Source organism: Nannospalax galili, unplaced genomic scaffold (genome assembly GCF_000622305.1).
Source record: "Nannospalax galili isolate Female #2095 unplaced genomic scaffold, S.galili_v1.0 scaffold281, whole genome shotgun sequence".
Taxonomy (NCBI): Eukaryota; Metazoa; Chordata; class Mammalia; order Rodentia; family Spalacidae; genus Nannospalax; species Nannospalax galili.
This window is the reverse complement of record NW_008349068.1, coordinates 3066804-3072136: the sequence shown is the minus strand read 5'-3', so window position 1 is coordinate 3072136 and position 5333 is coordinate 3066804. Positions and strand designations below refer to the sequence as shown.

The following is a 5333-nucleotide window of genomic DNA, read 5'->3' as shown; positions in this document are numbered from 1 at the left end:
ATCATTCCCTAGTACTTGACCATATGGCAAATCTAGCCAGCCTATCTAGAGATCCTTGTTTAAGGAAAATCAGCTGTTCCTCATCTAGCAGCAATCAGTTGTCAATATTCCTTTAGATAAGACTGGGGTCTGCTGTTCATTTTCCCAGTTCTATGCTGGGTTACTACCTGGGAGTCCCTTTGGCCACCTTGGCCAACAACTCAAAAGAAGGTATTGCTTATCTGGCATTGTTGGTTGTTACATAGCCTTTAGCTATACATATGGACTCTTAAAAAATTATATCGGTCCCTTTAATCTTTGGTTATACTTTCCTTTTGGGTGTTTAAGGCATAGAGTTGGCCCAGATAAACCAATTTATTTTTACTCTTAAGGTTGTTTGAGGATCTGTTCTTCAGGGGTCACATGGGCTTGGGAGGAGCCCCTGGCTCCTTTCTTTTACCAATTCCATTTATGTGAAGATAAGTCAAAGGTCCTGCTTGACCATGGTTGGCTTCGCTTGGAAGCATGGAGGAAATGATTCTTCTGTGTTGACCCTCCTCTTTGTAGACTGGACACTGGTTCAAGTCCATCTTGTGGGGTCTCCTCAGCTTCCTTGATCAAGAGGACAGGTGACCCACCACAATTACAGGACATTTTGAGAGATGCTCACAGTCCCCTGGAACTAGTCGACCTAGGAGGGCTAGGAGCAAAAACTGTCCTTTATGTCCCTCTGACCAAATTATTATAGGCCTCAAAATATGTCTGTTAAACATCCAAGAAGGTTAGTTCCACCAGTCTGGTACTTTTAATTACTGTGTGTCATGTAGAAAAATCTTGGGCAAAGACCAATTATTCTCAGATAAACCTTACCTAGACATATATTTCTTGATCTGCTATGTATAATTTGTCAGTAGGTTGTTGGAGTAATATGGTTCCCTCTGGCTTTTAAAACTAGCTAGGCATTATTTATCTCTCACATTGTCTCACTCCTCCATCATGGTTTTCCCATTTAAGGTGCCCCCATTTCCCCCCTTTCTCCCTTAATAATACCCTTCTCCTGTGGTCCTATCTCTGTTTGGGGCTCTTTAAGAAACACCAAAAAAGCTTTAATTTCTCATGCCACTCCAACTTAAAACAATAAATGATATTTGCAAAAAGTTTTGGAAGGAACATATATTTTGCCTCTGGGCTGAGAGCAAATAGAGCAAGAAGCCTTGAAAAGAAAATACCTCACCAAGCTAAGCAAGAGAGAAAAAAACTTAAATGATTCTAAAGGAAGTAGGCGTGTCTTCCAGGGGCCGGTGGACCTCACACACTAGTTTGAACTTGACGCTCCCTCTTCCTCCAGTTGCAGACACACAGGCTTACAAGACATTTTATAATTCTGAAGTGCTCCACAGCTGTTTTTGTTAGTTCCTTAGACCCTTTCCCATTCTGTGAGTGAGTGACCTGGTGAGGCACACCTTCTCCCCCAATCCCCCTCTGTCAATCAACACTTTCCTGGCTCTCTCTGCTCTTTGTTGTAGGGTCAGCGTTGTAGACAGCCTCTTAGAGTCCTGCTCTGGCTTCCTCTCACTGTAGTCCCCAGCCTGTAATGAAATCCATCTCTGTCCCCAGCTGACCAGGGTGTCCCTTATGGGAGGAAATGCTTTTTGGAGTAGCTTCTGACCTAACATGGTAGGCACCAGCCCTGGCTTACCAGATGGCCCAAATCAATAAATGCCATATGGACCTCATGCTTTTTTGTGTGTTCTCCATTAAAAACTAACTAGAGCAAGTATATGTGAGTTTCTCTTGGTTTCCTTGGATTAGAGTGGAGGGAAAAACTACCGGCCAACTGTCATTTCTAAATTGTGCCTTCATAGCTCTAACAACCAGAGGACCCTGTAAACCTGCCCGTGGCCAGTCTTCCTGAACCACCATTCTGTCTTGCACAGGGGAACTAGAGGCTTCAGCTCTTGACCTACAGGTGTGGCACAAACTTGGCTGGGACAAGAAAAATGAGAAACTCGTGTATTTGAACACCCACGGGCCATAGACTGTGAACACAATTGTGTCTGCCACACTCAGATGGCAAGTATTATAATTCCCACTTCACTGATGAGGAAATGGAGGCTCAAAGATCCCTGTGCAGATCCATAGTCATCAAGTCTGTGGTTTCCTTGGTTGACTCTTAGCTCTTTCGATTCATGCTAGTGGCTAGGAGTCATGGTGACCAGGTTTCCCATCATTGGCTGAATGGAAGTAGAGTCGCTGACCAGTGATGTGATCTTAGGGTGAGTTTACAGAATGGCTTGAGAACAGCCAAGAGTAGCATACAAACTTAGAGGCGGTCAAGAATGCAGTTTTTTCTTCTCTATAAACTGTGAACCCCACCATTTGGCAACCCTGAACCCTCCATATCTTCTATTTGGTAAGGTCAAAAGTTAAAGCCAGTTAAGAACACTCCACAGATGGTGGGATAAAGGGTAAGAGACATTATACTTTCCGCAATCAAATGAAGGGAAGTGGTTTGCTCAAGATAGAAAGAAAGACATGGGTGTGTATCAGTCCACTGTGTTTATATCACAGTGAGTAGCCCATCAGATCTGAGTCACTGCTCCCTCTGCTTCCTGGGGACCCTCCTATGCTGGACCCTAAGGGAGCTGGTGTCCCCCCTCTGTGACCTTGTTGACAATAGGGGACACAAGGAAGGACTGGTGGCCTCTCCTTTTGCCCAGGTTTGAACTTGCTGCTTCCTGTACAGTGATTGTGGAAGGAGTGGGAAGACTCAAGTTAGTAAGGGAAACAGAAAGGTCAAGGATATGGAGGGAGAAAGGGTTAGAGTCAGGCGTCTGGCAGAAGGCCTGTGAGCAGAGGCACCTGACCCTTTGATATCTTAGCCTTTGAGAGAACAGGGTCCAAGAAAGACCTGGCCTTAAAATTTCCATTTTTTGCTTCCTTCATGCTAATAAAAGCTCTACAGCTTTGAGTAAAGGGCTGGAGGAACTGAATCCAAAGAAAAGAGATGAATCAGTTCTAGAATTCGGCATGAGACAGAGAATTTTTGTTTGTTTTGTTTTATTTTGGCAATGAAGAACCAAATGAAACACTGCTGGTTTCGGATGGGTGCTGTGCACAGCACAGTGGGGGGAGGAGTGGGGGGGGCACCTCTGGATGCTCCCCATGGATGGTGATGGTGACTGTGTGTGGCCTCCATCAGAAGATGCTAAGCAGTTTTTACTGGGGCAGAGAGCTTTAGTTGGCATGTAAATACATAATTGGAAAGCTGAGTGGATTTGAACTTGCACACATTGCTAATCTGCAACATGTACACCATGCTGGTACCGTTTAGAAACACAGCATGCCTTCTGTGTTTTTAAATATCCAATTTTATCTTGTCTGACCCCTTTCATTTCTCAGCCTTGGCAGACAACCCGAAGAAACATTTTCTCTCCCCTTTCTCTTCTTTCTCCCCTTTCTGAGACAAAGTCTCACTCTGTAGCCTAATTTCGCCTGGAACTCACTATGTAGCCTAGACTAGCCTTGAACTTGTGATCCTCCTGCCTCAGTTTCTCAAGTGCTGGGATTACAGGCATGCACCACCATGCCTAGATCACTCTCCTCCCTTCTTGAGAAAATGATTCCATAGCTGGAGTATCTTTATAGGCACAAATGTGGTTGCATGTGGGCACTGGGGTGCACATACTTGCATGCACCTGCCACAGAGGGACTGGTCTTCCTATGGATGCATGTAGCCATGGGTTTTGGATAAAGTGCCTCAGCCTCTGCTCACAGTGGCCTCAGTCAGGAAGGGAGATGAAATGATCTGTATGTGGCTCACATGTGATTTCATTCTGCCATTCCATTTGACTCACTCTTCTTCTACCACCGTAAGCATACCATGCCTCTTTTGAACTTGGATCCAAATTCTTTTTCCTGTGTCCTTATTGGTTTCTTGTTTGCTTTGGACCTTATGCTTCCATCTGCCCTGTGTCCAGACACTTAGCTGAAGGAACAGCTTCCTGAAATTTTTCACACATCTCTCACTCCGAGTGTGGCAGAGAGAACAACAACAAAAAACCTGTACCATTTAATCAGGAGCCTGGAGCCTGGTTCTGCTGCTAATTAGCTTATAAGATGGCCAAATATCTCTGCCTCCCTCAGGCTCCAATTTCTTCCTCTGTTAAGTGAGGGAACTGCATGAGTTGATTTGTCAGGCCTGGCCCCCTCTGGCCCCTAGACTCTAAGCCTTTCTCCACAAGAGTTTCCAGAGTGTGAACTCCTCTAAGAATGTTCACTTTGTAAAGGGCACTTTAGTGACCCGTGGTCCCTTATAACTTAAGTGCCTTTGTGGAAAAGTGCTGTGGAGTTTTAATTCATTTCAAAGAGTGCCTAGAACACATGGTGAGTGCTCCATTCACAGGGAGGATATACCTTGTTGATGTGTTAGTTCAATAACAGTTCAAATTATTAATAACCAAGAGTAATGAATAACAATGCCTTAGTCCTTATGTACTGTCTTTTGCCCAAAGACATCAAGGTGCAATTTATGAAAATCCATTTTTAATGAAATATTAAGCAGTTTCTATTTTTCCTGACCCAATGGATTTATAAGGTCTCTATTTTTCACCCTGTATCTCCCCTATTTATAGCTGGTAAATGCTATCATATATTATACATCTTTATGACTTTCTCAATGCTTCTGTGGTTTTAGAATCACCCTTCATATGTTTTCTGATCAAATTCCCTAAGATGGATTCTTGGCTTCCAGTTTAGGCATTTCGAAGTAAGGGGTTATGTGTGGGGGAAGTGATGCCAGGAAATTGGTTTTATTCCCTATTCTCTGCCGACTCACTGTATCTTTATAGGCAAATCAATAAACCTTAGATACCTTGATTTCTCCTTCAGGAAAATAAAGTCATTATAGGCTTGCGGATAGACACTAAAGCTTACCAGCCCTTTCAACTGGCTCCAATGCCTACATAATACCCAGGTCAAATTTTGGAGTAGAAGCTAAGTCATAAGTAACAAACGGACAATTGGGAGAGTTCAAGTTTAGAAGGCATTCACTTCTAGATCCTGCCTGTTGCCAAAAACTGTCAAGCCAAAACTTTGCAGTGAGATGTCTGTAATGCTGAGAAAGGCCAATAGATTGTTCATATGTATTAAAGCCAGATAGCAATAAATAAAGCATCGTCATAGAATTGTAACATCTGCTAAAAGCTAGCTGTTGGAGAGAATATACATTTTACTCATTTAAAAAATATTAATAAAGCCAGGCGTGGTAGTGCACACCTTTAATCCCAGTACTTGGGAGGCAGAGGCAGGCGGATCTTTGTGAGTTCGAGGCCAGCCTGGTCTACATAGTGAGT

At 43.6% G+C, this 5333-nt stretch overlaps 1 protein-coding gene across 9 annotated transcripts in view; it reads right to left on the bottom strand.

The window, feature by feature from the left end:
* The window catches only part of Nrp2 (neuropilin 2), a 128059-nt gene that overhangs the window by 59911 nt on the left and 62815 nt on the right, over positions 1-5333 (bottom strand). The window lies entirely within an intron of this gene.